Here is an 18,367-nt window from a genome sequence, read left to right as displayed (position 1 = left end):
ATTTTTACACAATCTGATGATGCAGCAAAAGGGTGAAAACGTTACTGATACTAAATAAATTCGCAAACAAGGCCGTTTTTATTCCGAAATAATTCGAAGCCGGTTGCTGTAGCACCCTGCTTCAATGGAGCCTTTCTTTTTTTTTTTTAAATTATTGTGTGTTTCACACTGCTTCTAATTTTGTAAATTTCCTCGACATTCTGGAGATACTTAGTTTTCACACTGCATTATTCCTCGCAAGTCAGCTGAGAGACCTGGGACTGATAAATGTAAATATATAAATGCTTTTCGTGTGATGTTCCTTAGGGGGGGGAACTCATGGCACCCATGACATCCCCCCTCCCCCTTCGATCAGAGAGAGAGAGAGAGAGAGAGAGAGAGAGAGAGAGAGAGAGAGAGGGAGGGAGGGAGGGAGGGGGGGTATGGTTGACGTATAATGGCAAACTGTGATTAAGTGGTCAGTATATTCATATTACACAAATAAATAGGAACCAGACGTAACTCTGTGCACCTCTGTATGAAGAGATGAAGTTTCCTAGCTTGTCTTCGAATAGCGTGTACAAGATAATGTGGTGTTGCGTGAACCACGAAGGTAAATTGCGCAACACGTTGAGTTTAAGCGAGAACTCCAGCTTACTCATAAGCAGTTAATCGCAGCTTAGTCTATGTTTGTCACTTTCAATGGTCTGACCGTAGGCGAAGCTTAAAAATTTCCCCCGTCACAAGGTCGTCCGTCAATGTACAAGAATAAGCTGATGGCCTCTGCTACAAAAGGGGAGACTACGTTAGTAGAAAGTAATCGACCGTTCTTCTTGCGGCATCCGAAGACCAATTTTCTTGCAACTAGACGAGTCCTGCATCATGTAACAGCCACCAAAGGCCTGCCCTCTGTATGACTGCCTTATGCAGTTGACTTCAAACACCCCTGTCTGGCTGTCGATCTCTCGACTGGTATGACTGTTACGCCAAAGAATTTAACTCACGTGCATGTGACGCGGTGGGTGTTTGCCTGAAAGTGTGGTGCATGATCATCGCTGAAATGTCATCGGGTTGATCAATATCATGCTGCTGGTAGTACGTTAGCAAGTCCACAGAGTAGTGCATTTTTTTGGCCGGCCGCAGTGGACGAGCGGTTCTAGGCACTTTAGTCTGGAACCGCGCGACCGCTACGGTCGAAGGTTTGAATCCTGCGTCGGGCATGGTTGTATGTGATGTTCTTACGTTATATTGTATTGTATTGTATGTTAACCAGGGACCTAGAAACGACGGAGAGGCTCCTTCCCGTCGCAGCCGCAGTGGTCCACAACCCCACGACGAATACCGCAGTCCACTTCACCCCTCCGCCGCCCCACGCCGAACCCAGGGTTACCGTGCGGTTCGGCCCCCAGTGGACCACCCAAGGAACGTCTCACACCAGACGAGTGTAACCCCGATGTTTGTGTGGTAGAGTAATGGTGGTGTACGCGTACGTGGAGAACTTGTTTGCGCAGCAATCGCCGACATAGTGTAACTGAGGCGGAATAAGGGGAACCAGTCCGCTTTCGCCGAGGCAGATGGAAAACCGCCTAAAAACCATCCACAAACTGGCCGGTTTACCGGACCTCGACACAAATCCGCCGGGCGGATTCGTACCGGGGACCAGGCGCTCCTTCCAGCCCGGAAAGCCGTGCCTTAGACCGCACGGCCAACCGGGCGGGCCTGTCCTTAGGATAGTTAGGTTTAAGTGGTTCTACGTTCTAGGGGACTGATGACCTTAGATTTTAAGTCCCATAGTGCTCACAGCCATTTTTGAAGTAGTGCATTTTTCCCCTAAACTGGAGCCGCTTGGGAAATGGGAAAATCAGTGGACTAGTTCCAACAAATTTTGCTCAACCAAACATGGGAACATCGTTATCATACGCAGGGTGGAAAAAATATACGGATTTAACGTCCCATCGACGACGAATTCATTAGAGATCAGAGCAGGCTCAGATATTACAAGTATGCAGAAGGGCATGGGCCGTGTCCTTTTCGAAGGAACCGTCCCAATATTCGACTTCATCGTTTTAGGAAAAATCTGGATAGCCAGCCCGCTGTAGAAATAAAATGTCCTTGACAGAGTGACACAATGAAGTATATAACAAATCGGGAATAATAAATGGACTTTAGATAAGTGACATCTCCGTCCATTGTAAGAGGAACATTTAATGGATTTCTCTACGTTCGGGTGACACTTAGAAGATGACATTTCCAGCCAACAAAAGGACTACGACATCACCACTGACCGTGGCCACCAACTGTCATACCTCTGTCGAAATGGGGTAAGTTTACCACTCGGTAGTGAATCTGGGCCGGCCGCGGTGGCCGTACGGTTCTAGGCGCTGCAGTCCGGAACCGCGGGACTGCTACGGTCACAGGTTCGAAGCCTGCCTCGGGCATGTATGTTTGTGATGGCCTTAGATTAGTTAGGTTTAAGTAGTTCTAAGTTCTAGGGGACTGATAACCTAAGATGTTAAGTCCCATAGTGCTCAGAGCCATTTGAACCAAGTGAATTTGGGTCACTGGGAGGAAACGCGGCCACGTAATACCGGGTGTTAATAATTTAAGTGCAAGCTACTCATGGAGGCTACAATTATCGTATGACAGCTAAAGTTGGTAAATATGTTAATGCATTAACGCCGACCCGATTTACGCTGGGAAACTTTGACCACCTGATGCAAATACGGCGCTGTACATTGTGTACTGGTATGACATCCTCTTTGTCATTTAATAACCCATAACGTGAGTGGACAGTGTGATTATCGAGGAGAGAGACCATAAGCTGTTAGTGGAACGGTTTTATGTGAACGGCAGCAACTGCAGTGATGTATTGAGAGGCATCGCCGACTGAAAGATCTGGTGAGAGACCCAATTTCATTATAAGGCTTAAAGATGATGATAAAACTGGAAAACATGGGTAAGCTTGGTGTGGAATTTGGAAGAGGAAGGCGTACAATCCTCGTTATTGACTAGGTGGTTGTTGTTGTTGTTGTAGACATGCCCGGGGTAGTGCTAGTGCCCGTGCCATTTGGAAATTCGTGGTAAGGACTACTTACGCTAAGCTCAACACACACACCCATGCCCGAGGGAAGACTCGAACCTCTGACGGGGGCAGCCGCGCGAACCGAGACAAGACGTCCTAGACCGCACGGCTGCCCGCGCGGCAGTGGCCGTCCAGTGTCACGAAAATTTTCCATCCCCTGGTCAGCAGGACAACAAGTTTTGTAGTTTGTATTACACTGATACGTGTACACGACAAAGACAGTACACCCATGCCCGAGGGAAGACTCGAAACTCCGACGGGGGCAGCCGCGCGAACCGAGACAAGACGTCCTAGACCGCACGGCTGCCCGCGCGGCAGTGGCCGTCCAGTGTCACGAAAATTTTCCATCCCCTGGTCAGCAGGACAACAAGTTTTGTAGTTTGTATTACACTGATACGTGTACACGACAAAGACAGTACAGCAACTGAAACGTCAGGAACTGAGCAACGACCTGAATTCGCTCTTCCGTTTCTGGTACAGATCGAAGTTGATGACACTTACCCGGACAATATTCTATTAAGTGACGATAAACATTTTACACTATAGGGTTCAGTGATTACACAGAACTGTCGAGTTTGGGGTGCTCAACCGCGAAGAGCCACTGTATTAGCTGTATGTGACTGTGATGTGGATTCACAAGTTTATTTATTCTCGGGCCGTTCTTCTTTGAAGAGAATACACAAAGAAGGCCTGTCAGGCAAGCCGTGATGTGTGCACGTTATCGAGACCACCAGCACGTGATTCCCGCTTCGGAAGAGCGGGACTATGTGAAAACCATAGTTTTCATACAAGATGGTTATTACAAAAATCAACATGGTCTTTCTCGCTTGTTTAACCTTTTCTGCCCAAGTCTCGTTCCTAATCGTTCCTATACGCCAGCGAGAAGCTTGAAATCAGGACTGAAGGGCGCAAAGTTGATGAAGTTAAGGAATTATGTTACCTAGGCAGCAAAATAACCAATGACGGACGGAGCAGACTAGCACTGGCAAAAAGGGCATTCTTGGCCAAAGAAAGTCTACTAGTATCAAACATAGGCCTTAATTTGAGGAAGAAATTTCTGAGAACGTACGTCTGCAGCACAGCATTGTATGGTAGTGAAACAGGGACTGTGAGAAAACCGGAACACAAGAGAGTCGAATCGCTTGCAATGTGGTGCTACGGACGACTGTTGAAAATGAGGAGGTTTTGCGCAGAATCGGAGAGGAAAGGAAAGGAATATGTGGAAAACACTGACAAGGAGGAGGACAGGATGATAGGACATCGGTTAAGACATCAGGCAATGACTTCCGTGGTACTAGAGGGAGCTTTGGAGAGCCAAAACTGTAGAGGAAGACAGAGATTGGAATACATCGAGCAAATAATTGAGGACATAGGTTGCAAGTGCTATTCTGAGATGAAGAGGTTGACACGGGAGATGAGTTCGTGCGGACCGCATCAAACCAGTCAGAAGACTGATGACCCCCCACCCCCACCCCCAAAAAAAGTCTCTCACGCATTCGCAACGCCAGATTTGCACCAGATGGCCAAGGCTGGAACTAATTTTTCCAGTGCATATCAGTCCAGCATTAACTCAGTGTATCTACCCTGTTTCGCTGCCATAAGATAATTACAGCCCACACTATCCTCCGTGAGTAGCTGCACGTTAATTATAACCACCCGGTAATTGGGTGTCTTGTGTATCCAAATATTTATACGGCAACGTAGGAAGTTAACTGAACTTGGTGGATGGTTCAAATGCCTCTAAGCAGTATGGGACTTAACGTCTGAGTTCAACAGTTCCCCAGACTTAGAGCTACTTAAACCTAACTAACCTAAGGACAGCACACACATCCACGCCCAAGGCAGGATTCGAACCTGCGAGCGTAGCAGCAGCGCGGTTCCGGACTAAAGTGCCTAGAGCCGCTCGGCCACACCGGTCGGCAAAACTTGGTGGAACTCGACGTTTCAATCATACATCAGCGAACAACCGATTAGGCCATTTCTACTTCAAACAAACACAGTAAAAAATCCTGACGCTGAAATTCAAGCTTGATGATGCATCTCCAAATGTCCAATTATAATGGAACTTACTTCATTTATCAATAATCGTTATCGGAAAGAAATAAAAGCTTTATGATTTGCCGATGACATTGCAATCCTACCAGAGGTGTCAAATGACTTGGAATGATCAGTTGAACGGATTGGACAGTTTCTTGAAAACAGGTTATAATACGAAAATCAACAAAAGTAAAACATGGGTAATGAATTGTGGTCGAATTAATTCAGGGGGTGTTAGAGAAATGCTGGCCGGAGTGACCGTGCGGTTCTAGGCGCTACAGTCTGGGACCAAAGCGACCGCTACGGTCGCAGGTTTGAATCCTGCCTCGGGCATGGATGTGTGTGATGTCCTTAGGTTAGTTAGGTTTAATTAGTTCTAAGTTCTAGGCGACTGATGACCCCAGAAGTTAAGTCGCATAGTGCTCCGAGCCATTTTTTTGTTAGAGAAATTAGATTAGACATATATTTATCTGGGCAGTAATCCAACTGGCGGTGGGCGTCGTAGTAATAGTACGAAAAAACATCTCTGAAAAAGAGAAAATTTAAGAGTTAGGAAGTACTTTCTGGAAGTGTTTGTTTGGAAGCCACCGGCCTGGCTGCAATGGTAACAAAGCTGTGTGTGTGTGTGTGTGTGTGTGTGTGTGTGTGTGTGTATGTGTGTGTGTGTGTGTCGTTGACCGCAGTCTTGCAGTTAATTGGTCCATGTTCCATGACACGTTTACTAAATCGAGCAAGCCTATTCCAGATCAGAAATCGCTCTTACAGATACGTAACATCGAGTATGGCAGAAGATACTGCTATTAAAGTAATAAGAAAGTCCCAGAATCATTTAGGAAATAGGAACGTCAGTAACAAAAGAAAGTTCTTAGAAAGAAGAGGACGCAAGCCAGCTACCTTTCTGAACACAAACCGCGTCTTTGTCCACTAACTACAGTTAACAGACGTCACATTGTGTTGATGTCTTTGATCTTACACGTTTTTGAAAGCCTTGACTATAGGAATCCCATTAACTGATGTTTAACTATAAGAAATTATACAGACAGTTCAAAAGAGGGCAAGAGCCGAAAAGTGCGAGAATTGCGAGAATTATCACACATCCGCTTAACAGTTCATGCATCAAAGTTACTGAGAAGAGTAATATACTGAATAATGGAAAAGAAAACCTATTATCTTTTAGACGACTATCAGTTTGCCTTTAGGAAAGGTAACAGCACCAGAGAGGTAATTCGGACGCTGCGGTTGATACAGGAAATAAGACTGAAGAAAAATGAAGACACGTTCATAGCATCTGTCGACATGGAGAAAGAGTTCGACAATGTTAAATTGTGCAAGATGTTCGAAATTCTGAGGAAAATAGGGGTACGCTATAGGGAGAGACAGGTAATTTTCAAAAGACATGAGGGAATAACAGGAGTGGAAGATGAACAAAGTACTCGGATTAAAAAGGGTGTAAGATGGGGATGTAGTCTTTCGCCACTACTGTTCCATCAGTAGATCGAAGAAGCAATGACGGAAATACCAGAGAAGTTCAAGAGTGGAATTAAAATTCAGGCTGAAAGGATATCACTGATAAGATTCGCTGATGACACTGCTATCCTCAGTGGAATTGACGAAGAATTACAGGATCGGTTGATGGAATGAACAGTCTAATGGGTTCAGAATATGAATTGAGAGTAAATCGAAGAAAGACGAAAGTAATGGGAAGTAGCAGAAATGAGAACAGCGAGAAATTTAACATTAGGATTGGTGATCACGAAGTAGATGAAGTTAAGCATGTTTGTTACCTAGGCAGCAAAATACTCCAGGAAGGATAGAGCGAGGACGACATAAAAAGCGGGCCAGCGCTGGCAAAAAGGGCATTCCTGGCCGATAGAAGGCTACAAGTATCAATCATAGGCCTTAATTTGAGGAACAAATTTCTGAGAATTTACGTTCGGAGCACAGCATTGTATGGTAGTGAAACATGGACTGGGGGAAAACTGGAAAAGAAGTGTAAGCATTTGAGATGTGGTGCTACAGAAGAATGTTGAAAATTAGGTGGACTTCTGATAATCAAGGTCGTTCTCCATAAAGTCGATGAGGGAAAACACTGGGAAGAAGAAGGGACAAAATGGTTGGACATAGACATGAGGGAATAACTTCCATGGTACAAGAGGGAGCTGTAGAGGATAAAAAATGCATAGGAAGACAGAGATTAGGATACACTTAGCAAATAATTGAGGGCGTCGGTTGCAGTTGCTACTCGAAAATGAAAAGGTTGGCGGGGGAGAGGAATTCGTGAAGAACCGCATCAAAAAAGTCATTCATGCTTTTGGCAAGGCGTTTTTTGTTTGCATCACTTTCTTCAGAGTGAGTCAACGAGCGACCAATATCAGTGTTCACTGGCGCTTAGCACTTAGGAATTCTGGTACTACACAGTCTGTAATAACCTTAATGTCAAAGACTGATAACCAAAATATTGTCTAAAGTATCTTCCTAGATGTGCTGCTGGCTCAGTGAATTTTTTGGCTAACATAACCCAGTACTCTATCATGGACACTATATACTCAACAGGATTGCGTGTACCCCTTTACGCTCTCAGCCGGCCTTGGTGGCCGAGCGGTTCTAGGCGCTACAGTCTGGAACCGCGCGACCGCTACGGTCGCAGGTTCGAATCCTGCTTCGCGCATGGATGTTTGTGTTGTCCTTAGGTTAGTTATGTTTAAGTAGTTCTAGGGGACTAATGACCTTAAAAGTTAAGTCCCATAGTGCTCAGAGCCATTTGAACCATTTATGCTCTCAATAAACGATTGTGGCATTATTATTCCGTCCGTCTCCATCTGCGATTAGTTATTTACCCATGACACTGACTGTTACTGAATGGCTAGCTTAAATAACTGCATAAAATGCGGTCGCCAGATTATTGCAACTCTACGATTCTTCTGAAAAAGTCATCGTAAGCATTCAGAGAAATACAGAAGCTCTTGATCAAAGACTACCGGTTCGATTTTAACTGCAGGGTTGGGCAGCAATATTGTGTCGCGGATCGATTCCAAACCTACAAAATGAGAAGGGGCACCAATACACAATCTATTATTTAAGTTGGCCGTGTAAAAGAATTGATGAACGGAGGAGTCCTGGTAAAACTGAATTTTTTGTTAATGCATTTAAATTCGCAGACTGTAATGATAAATGCGCACATACCGATGAGCGTAGGGAAAATCAGAGAAAAAATTGCGCCAGGGTTCTGCTATACACGAAAAGTTTACCTGTTGCTCAGGACCGTTTTTGGCCCACTCAGTTGTGTTCGTAATGGAAGTGGTTAAGTAGTACCAGGATGTAGGTGGTGATTGGGATACTTTCTGAAGTATATCATCTAAAAGCTGGACGGACTGAAAGACTGTAGCGGAGGTATGGCGCAGATGAATTACTTTACTCCTTTAATACGGCTAGTTATGCTCAGTGGAAAGAACTTGTGATTGTTACTCGCTTATGATTAACACGTTTGTTTCTGCAATAAGTATATCCTTTAGCAGTTATCTGTTGGTGCAACTGCTGTTTATGGAAATTGTTCTATGAGGCTGGGATATGTCATGTTGATATTTCGCCTCGGCCTTCCAACTTCAGCACTGTGAATGGGACAGTAGCCATTGCATCGCAGCGAACGTTATGAGGAATGAAAGTGATAACATTCTGTTCAGCGTCCTCTGTTACTATGAACCGTTATGGTTCCTCCACTTTGACAGAGTGACCCAATGTCACACCAGCGACGAAACCTTTTATATAAAACCACAACTGTATCTCTTTTTTGTCGTGTATTCGCAGGAATGCGCGCATGCGTGAATCCTGTTTCCGTATGCAACGGCGTGGTTCCACAACGTGACATTCTCAATAATGACTCTTTTCTAGTGCACTGTACTGAAACTGATTCCAGGTTACTGTTTACGAGGTTCCCCTTCCAGGAAGAGAGTAGTATGTTCACAGAGATCCAGAAATTCTTTGCAGTTAAACAAACTCATTGGCTAATAAAATTTAGTGTGATTTCATGAGAAACCGTATCATCACGAATGCGGGATGTCAGTTACCAACGATTGGTGTCCGTCATCAAGCACCCTCTTACAGTACATGTCTTCTTACAGGACACACGAGAGATGTATTACATTTTTGTAAATTATATTCAAAACGAAAACACTTCCTAATGTTCCGTAAAATTAAATTTAATTGCTCACGAACCGGCATTCGGCTTGTAAGGCGATCTACAGGAGATAAAAAACGGCTCTGAGCACTATGGGACTTAACTGCTGAGGTCATCAGTCCCCTAGAACTTAGAACTACTTAAACCTAACTAACCTAAGGACATCACACACAGCCATGCCCGAGGCAGGATTCGAACCTGCGACCGTAGCGGTCGCGCTGTTCCAGACTGAAGCGCCTAGAACCGCTCGGCCACTCCGGCCGGCTACAGGAGATAACAATGTCGGACACACAGATAAATATGGTGCGCGACTTACACAGCTATTACCTCTACACAAGATACAAAAAGTGTTTACGTAGGAAAACATTACAATAATTACATTAACTGAAAAAGGGGGTAAACAAAGTTTTTTTGTGGAGATACATTTAGTAAATGGTGAGAAATAAGATGATTTTACAGATTGAATCCAATATTTGTAATGAAAACTTAATTTAAAAAGGGGAAAACGCAAATTGAATCTGATCACTTAATACTAGGCTGGCACTGATGTCATGTCTTTGCTGATTTCCAGTGTTTTCAGAATGACGATCATATTGGAAACACTGACGATAGTAAAAACAAATAGAAATCATTGGTTTGACGGAAACTAGAAAATTGAGCGCATGATATGTATAAATAAAATTTCCTCATCTTGCAATGTTCTGAGGATTCCAGCTGTTCCCGAATGGCTCCTGCGTCAACAACTGTGATCTCTATAATTCCGAAAATGGATGTACTATGACCCTTAAACACATTTACAGGAGCTACTTTAGAATTAGTATACCGAAGATTGTCGAAATCGGCGAATCGCAAGATATGACCTTTTCTTGAAGGCATAAAGCATGGATTTAATTTTGGGTGATAAACAGCGAGGTCATCTGACTTCGTTCCCAATGCAGTGAAACGAGCAGCGCCGTCGTTAAAATTAAAATGAAAGACTGTATATCTATATACACACTGGCTAGGTATTGTACATACATTCATCAGTATCTTTGACCGTAATATTATCATACATTTAAAGTAGTAGATATGGATGTTTTATTGTGCCGTTAATAGAATGAACCAGTGATGCTGAAACACGTGCAGATCTCCATTCAATCAAATTGGGGAGTAGCTACGTCACAACCCAAATTTCATCCTATTTTTTCCCTGCAGTCTCATTACCGCCTAAAACTGGGGTAACACCCTTTCTGGGCCAAAGGCTTCCCTCTTTTCAGCATACAAAAACAAAATGTTATACCATTATGCACTGTGAGTGTTAAGCCATAAACACAGCATTCTGGTGGGTCTTACTGCCGAAAGAGATAAGCTTGTGTCACAGACCCGAGTCCGGTAAGAAGGCGAATGGGAATCAATTCATCCCTCGTTTGAGATTTGAAGGCAGTGCGTCATAGTCGATTTGTCAGTTTGACTGACAGCAGTTTCCTTGTTTGGCATTGTTTTCCACTGTCTCTCCCACTGTGCCAATACCTTCTTTGTTACCCATCACACTACAGCCCGTAGCGGGAGTGGAGAGCCGGTTTATTGAACAATGACATTTTCTCTGACAGACTGCTTTCGCTGCCTACCTCTTTTACATCGATCCCAGTGCGCCATTTTCTCACAAATCATCTGACCGCTTTGATGTGGTCCGCCAGAATTCCTCTCCTGTGCCAACCTCTTGACCTCAGAGTGACACTTACACCGAACGTCCTCAATTATTTGTTGGGTATTTCCGCTCTCTGTCTTGCACTAAGATTTTCATCCTCCAGAGCTCCACTTAGTACCATGGGAATTATTCGCTCCTGTCTGAAGTCGTATCGTCCTGTCTCTTCGTCTTGTCAGTGTTTTCCCTAAGTTCCTTACCTCACCGATTTCGCGAGGACACCATCTCATTTCTTATCTCAGCTGTCCACCTGATTTTCAACATTCTTCTATAGCACCACGATCCAAACGCTTAGATTCTCTGCTTCCCCCGTTTTACCACAGCCTACGATTGACTTCCAAACATTGCCGCGCACGAAACTTACAATCTCAGAAATTTCTTCCTCAAATTACGACCGATATATAGTTGTCTTTGCCACTGCTAGTGTCCTTACTGTATCCTCCCTGCTTTGTCCGTGATGCGTTACTTTGCTTCCAAGATAGCAGCATTCCTTCACTTTACCTACTTCGTGAGCCCAATCAGGATGATGGCAAGTTCATTGCTTATCTCATTTCTACTACTACATTTAACTTTGTCTTTCTTTACTCGCAGTCCATATTCTTTACTCATTAGTCTGTTCATTCCACTCAATAGGTCCTGCAATGCTTCACTTTCACTGAGAATAGCGATGTCATCAGCGAATCGTATCACTGATATCCTTTCACCTTCAATTTTAATTCCACTAGTGAACCGTTCATTTATTTCCGTCACTGCTTCTTCTACGTGTAGGCTGAAAAGTAGCAGTTAATGAAAGCGTCCCTGTGTTACACCCTTTTCAATCCGAGAACTTCGTTCATCATCCTCCTCTCATATCGTCCCCTCTTGGTTCCTGCAGATATAATATATTACCCGTTTTTCCCTGTACCTAACTCCAATTTTTCTCGGAATTTCGAACTTCCTGCACCATTTTACATTTGCAACACTTTTTATAAGTCGACAGTTCCTGTGAGTGTGCCTTACTTTTTCTCCGGTCTTCCTTCCATTATTAGTCGCGACGTCAAAACTGCCTGTGTTGCCTTACCTTTGCGAAAGATAAACTAATCGTGCGTGACTGTGTGCTGCGAATTGTGTACGATGTATTCCGATTTTCTAGAATGTTAAAACATCGACAACGATCTCAGACTGGGTCCAGGCAAGGAGTAACTAGGGATGGCAGTTATCGCTGAAACAACTGTTTTTCTTTTACATCTGTTTTTCTCCGCGCCAGTTCAACCTGACTGTTAAAACCACTCAAAACAACCGGTTTCTGAAATAATAAAATGGTTCAAATGGCTCTGAGCACTATGGGACTTAACTTCTGAGGTCATCAGTCCCCTAGAACTTAGAACTACTTAAACCTAACTAACCTAAGGACATCACACACATCCATGCCCTAGGCAGGATTCGAACCTGCGACCGTAGTGGTCGCGCGGTTCCAGACCGTAGCGCCTAGAACCACTCTGCCACCTCGGCCGGCCTGAAATAATAGATTTTTGGTTCTCCATTCCTATTATTTCCTGTAATAAACGTGGAAATCGAACTATTATTGAAAAATTTTGACTATTAGTTTCAGGACACATAGGATCAACATATTAAATTAAATGGGCAAATAAAAGAAAACTGTCTGTCCACCATTCGCTGATTTTCTCTTAAAAGTGTTAGCGATTGAATACTACAAAAAAACCACCAGTATTCTCCTAGTGCATCCAAGCTTTTGAGACTCTGTTCAACAATCATGTCGTAATCAGGAATCATACAACTATTTGGGCATCACGAATAGTCAGTATTATAGGGTGAAAACTGAGGCTGAAGAACTCTATTTCTCATGTTAATTGGTGCGTTTCCAAGGGGTACAAGGAGATAAAGGCATATTATGTAGACACAGACAGCAAATCAGCTGCTTTCTATTTTTATTGTATGCTATGAATGAATTGCTGTTAAGTTTTTAATTTATTACTGTTACCATAATTTCCTTTCCCTTTTATTAATTCGCATAAATGGAAGATAAAACTTTAATTTTTTTAAAGGAAATGAAGCATTGTACTTATGTCTACGTCACTTCGCAAAAGTATTCGCACGTGTCATTCTGCAATACAACCCATGTCCGACGACGACAGCGAGAAACTACCATATAGACCAGGTGCGCCCAAGTCTTGCACGCTGCACGTACGTGGCTACGTTAAGGCACGCCAGCCGGCAACAGGGACACATTGTGTCAGCAATGCTGTACCTGAATGAGATTTTCACTCTGCAGCGGAGTGTGCGCTGATAGGAAACTTCCTGGCACATTAAAACTGTGTGCACGGACCGAGATTCGAACTCGGGACCTTTGCCTTTCGCGGGCAAGTGCTCTACCAACTGAGCTACCCAAGCCCCGTCCTCACAGCTTTACTTCTGCCAGTATCTCGTCTCCTACCTTCCAAACTTTACAGAAGCTCTCCTGCGAACCTTGCAGAAAAAAAATGGTTCAAATGGCTCTGAGCACTATGGGACTTAACATCTGAGGTGATCAGTCCCCTTAAACTTAGAACTACTTAAACCTAACTAACCTAAGGGCATCACACACATCCATGCCCGAGCCAGGATTCGAACCTGCGACCGTAGCGGACGCGCGGTTCGTGACTGAAGCGCCTAGAACCGCTCGGCCACATCGGCCGGCGAACCTTGCAGAACTAGCATTACTGAAAGAAAGGACATTGCGGAGACATGGCTTAGCCACAGCCTGGGGGATGTTTCCAGAATGAGATTTTCACTCTGCAGCGGAGTGTGCGCTGATACGAAACTTCCTGGCAGATTAAAACTGTGTGCCGCACCTTTGCCTTTCGCGGGCAAGTGCTCTAGCACCTGAAAGGCAAAGGTCCAGACTTCGAGTCTCGGCCCGTGCACACAGTTTTAATCTGCCGGGAAGTTTCAGCGTTATACCTATTTTTATGCCATGGGTGTGCTCGTTTCTGTCGGGATTGTTGTTAAAACAGCTTTCCTCATTTTCTGTAATAACGCAATATTTCAAACCAATGCTAATTTTACGAATAAAAAGTGCTCCTTAAAAAAAACGAATTCATTAAAATTCGAAAAATTTTAGTTCTGCTGCTATGAGTAACTGATATTTGGGTTCTTTTTTTACACGCTTATTAGTAAAAAATAAAAAAACCATCTGTTATAATCGAGACCAAACAAACATCATAAAACACCGGTTATTCAGAACTAAAGTACCGGTATCGGATTTAACCGGTCGGTTTTTCCCATCCATACGACTAACGCACGGAATGTAATGCTGCTGCGACACGCAGAGGGAAATGCAAAACCTGAACTGGACGACACTAAAAACTCTGACGGCACCTGCAGTGTGGTGTGGTGTGTGAGAGAGGCTGTTTGGCAGCGGAGGCCGGTGACCAGCGCTGGCCGCGCGCCAGCGCACGCTCTCTCAATGGCGTTGGGCACGCGACGCGAGGGCGACGCTCGGGCCGCCAAAGTAGCGGCAGAGGGTCCCTGGCCTCACACCGGCTTGGCACCGCCGACGTCTCCTCGCGGCCGCCCGTATTTGTTTACTGTCCCCACCGGGCGACAACACCTGCACACCCGGTCGTCGCTACGCGGCTGCAGTCGTCATCGAAGCAACCCATCCGCGAACAGCCTGTGCCGAAAGTAATGCACCACCGGTCATAAGACATTTATTAATTATGTTCTTATAACCACACTTCCTGGCAGATTAAAATTGTGTGCCGCACCGGGACTTGAAAATGGAACCTTTCACAGAAGATCAGTTACTTCTGTAAAATATCTGGGAGTATGCGTGCGGAACGATTTGAAGTGGAATGATCATATAAAATTAATTGTTGGTAAGGCGGGTGCCAGGTTGAGATTCATTGGGAGAGCCCTTAGAAAATGTAGTCCATCAACAAAGGAGGTGGCTTACAAAACACTCGTTCGACCTATACTTGAGTATTGCTCATCAGTGTGGGATCCGTACCAGGTCGGGTTGACGGAGGAGATAGAGAAGATCCAAAGAAGAGAGACGCGTTTCGTCACAGGGTTATCTGGTAAGAGTGACAGCGTTGCGGATATGTTTAGCAAATTCAAGTGGCAGACTCTGCAAGAGAGGCACTCTGCATCGCGGTGTAGCTTGCTGTCCAGGTTACGAGAGGGTGCGTTTCTGCATGAGCTATCGAATATATTGCTCCCCCTACTTATACCTCCCGAGGAGACCACGAATGTAAAATTAGAGAGATTCTAGCGTGCACGGAGGCTTTCCGGCAATCGTTCTTCCCGCGAACCATACGCGACTGGAACAGGAAAGGGAGGTAATGACAGTGGCACGTAAAGTGCCCTCCGCCACACACCGTTGGGTGGCTTGCGGAGTATAAATGTCTATGTAGAAGATGCACTCTGTTAGGGAATGAGCTGTTCAGTGTAATGCAATCAAGCCAATCATTCAGTAAGACTCTACGGTACCAGAGGGTAGCCTGACGATGTCTTCGGCTACGTAAAAATGACTTCATATCAATACATGTTCATAAACATTTCTTATTTCACACTTAAATATTCATATTCTACGCACCTGAATTAATGTTGAACCATTTAACTTAAACTTGTATGAATTTATTTTTTCTAATATTTTAAAAGATGTAGCTGCGATTATTATTGTCGAAGATGTAAACTCTTTGGTTTATATACTTACATGGATATGGTGTCTGTTCTTTCGGACATGTCCGAAAGAAGAGTCACCTTATCCATATAAGTATATATTTATGGCAATACCGGCCATGACGTACTTCTTTTGTGCGGATGCATACATATTCCTCGAACTCTTACGGGACTTGGTAAGAATGTCTTCTACGAGTTATGACTGAGGGTTGGCTGCCCTCTGTAATAAAAAAACTGAGTTAATCGATCAACAACTAACTTAAACGGATCTCTTACGACGTCCGCCCCGAGCAGATGAAGCGAACAAAATGAGATTAAATAAAAGGTAGAGCATCTGATATGTAAGCAGGAGATCCTGGGTTGGAGTCCCGGTCGGAGCACACATTTCCACCTGTCCCCGTTGATATATATCAACGCCCCTCAGCAGCTAAAGGTATTAATATAATTCTGATTTATTTGGTTTATGTCTGCACATGAAAGGGAATGTCCCGACTGACTGGCTCACTCCCGGATTCAAATGGCTCTGAGCACTATGGGACTTAACTGCTGAGGTCATCAGTCCCCCAGAACTCATAACTACTTAAACCTAACGACATCACACACATCTATGCCCGAGGCAGGATTCGAACCTGCGAGCGTAGCAGTCCCGCGCTTCCGGACTGAAGCGCCTAGAACCGCTAGGCCACACGGGTCGGCTCACTCCCAGATTCAACATCGCCCAGCCCAAACTACTAAGGACAGAAGCTTGAAATTTGCAGAGAGTGTTTATCTTATACTGTAGGTGTTGTTCCAGAAGGAATTTTTCGGAATTACACTCCTAAGGGATAAAATAGGAGCTGGAAGGTTTTCTGGAAAGAAGTCGCTATTAAGGCAATTTTGATGCTACAACTAGCAACATTAGTAATTGGTATCTGAGACAGAAATTAAAAAAAAGTACGTGCTTCAGCATTTTTGTAAATTCTACCTCTTAAGGGGGGTAAAATAGTGGGTGAAAGTTTTATCTATGAAAACTGGTATTTGACTTCTCAGTTTAAAGTTAAAAAAAATACGTGTTTCAGTATTTTTTTAAACTGAATACCCTCCACCCACAAAGGGAAGAAACAGGAAATGAAAAGTTTCATGAAATTGTTTCATTATTGAAGTATTTTCAAAGCTAAAAATATGAAGTTTTGTTTTTGGGTTTTCTATTAGAAATAAGAAAAATACATGTTTTCTGTTTCTGGAAATTTAGACCCTTAGTGGGTGAAATAGAGGATGGAAATTTTTAAGCAAATATTTCGTTGTATTTTAAAGCTCAATCTATGTAAACTGATATTTCAGTTTTCGGTTAGAGAAAAAGAAATATGTGCTAGAGGATGAAAGTTTATATCAAAATATCACCACAAGAATGCAAAAGGCATAACAAACAAAAACCTAAGACTCCAGCTACCAGAATCCCATTTTGGTCAGAAGTTTATTCGGAGAAGACTGTACAGCGTGAAAAGTTTCGAAGGTTTTACAGTTTGTGAACAACATAAAATTTCTTATAATTGTTTCCCTGACACATTTAAGGTTTTTTTTTTTTATTACCTACGAAGATAAGCAAGCAAGAAGACCCGGGTTCGAGTCCCGGCCGCAGCATGAATTTTAATTCATTTCATCTGCTTTGATCATTATCGTAAATAATTCAATTAAAGAAAAAAAAGGCACGACTCTGTGCAGATGGTAGCTTATGCGAGCGAAGTAACGGTCGCTAAGCAAGTATGCTATATTAGCAGAGAAACACAGCATTCCCCAGGTATTTATTTGTAGCAGTTCGTCCGCGCCCGTACTACACAGCTTCTGGCCTTAATATTTATGACGTCACAACTGAACTGAGAGTCCTACAATGATATAATTTTTTAGGTACATTCATTCAGCAATATACGCGGTCGCTGTCGGCAAAATGTGTAGCGAATGGAGTTAGTTAGGAACGAAGTAATAAATTTAAACGTTACGCTCGATGTGGCAATTTTTCACGTATCTCACTGCTAATGACGTCATATCTTCTGAACTGTGTGTCGTACAGTGATACAGTTTTGCAGTTACATTCAGTGCCAAATGTGCATACTGTCTGAAAAATGTGTCACGCATACACTTAGTAGCAACGAAAGTAATAAGTTATAACGTAATGTCTCATGCGGTACCCTCATTGCAACATCAACAGCGGAAAAGTAGTAAGCCATAGACGTTGTTTGTAGGGGTTGTCAGCGAGGAAAATTTTCTTAAAGGTTTGAAATTATGTGTAAAATTTGTTGCAAATGGCTAAGTGACCTTATTCTCAATTATTGGGTGAATAAAGTCTGAGAATTCACGCGTCGCGGGCAACGCCTCTTTTTCACCCCCACCCCATCCTTTGACGGTTAGGTGGTTGTTACCCCCCACAGCGGTTGTTACCTGACAGTAACGCATGTGTGTACCAAATTTCGTTGGCATCGATTAACACACACACCTTTTTGTAATAAGAATAGATCTCTGTTCTTCTTCTTAGTCATGTACCGTCTTGGTGGGTCAGTAGTTGTGAAGTTGTAAATGGAGCTGGTGTGTGTTTGTAGAACCGCTGAAGGCAAATTTATTTTGTGTTACTAGTTCAGAGTATGAAATATTGCTGAATATAATTACTTCGAAGTTCAGAAACTTTATTTCATTCAGCCTTTGGAAGCTGCCTGAATATCCCTACCCTTTCACCAGTCAATGTTTCTTCGCATGAGAATTGGATCTGTGACAAGCA

At 43.6% G+C, this 18,367-nt stretch overlaps 1 protein-coding gene and 1 non-coding gene across 4 annotated transcripts in view; both read right to left on the bottom strand.

Annotated features, from left to right (window-relative positions):
• Positions 1-18,367, bottom strand: part of LOC124798206 (V-type proton ATPase 116 kDa subunit a 1) — a 660,233-nt gene that overhangs the window by 231,141 nt on the left and 410,725 nt on the right. The gene's annotated exons all lie outside the window — the stretch shown is intronic.
• On the bottom strand, positions 13,274-13,347 carry Trnas-cga. Its single transcript has one exon. It is a non-coding gene; the product is annotated as a tRNA-Ser (tRNA).

Source organism: Schistocerca piceifrons, chromosome 5, assembly GCF_021461385.2.
Source record: "Schistocerca piceifrons isolate TAMUIC-IGC-003096 chromosome 5, iqSchPice1.1, whole genome shotgun sequence".
Lineage (NCBI taxonomy): Eukaryota > Metazoa > Arthropoda > Insecta > Orthoptera > Acrididae > Schistocerca > Schistocerca piceifrons.
This window is presented reverse-complemented; position numbering and strand designations above follow the sequence as displayed.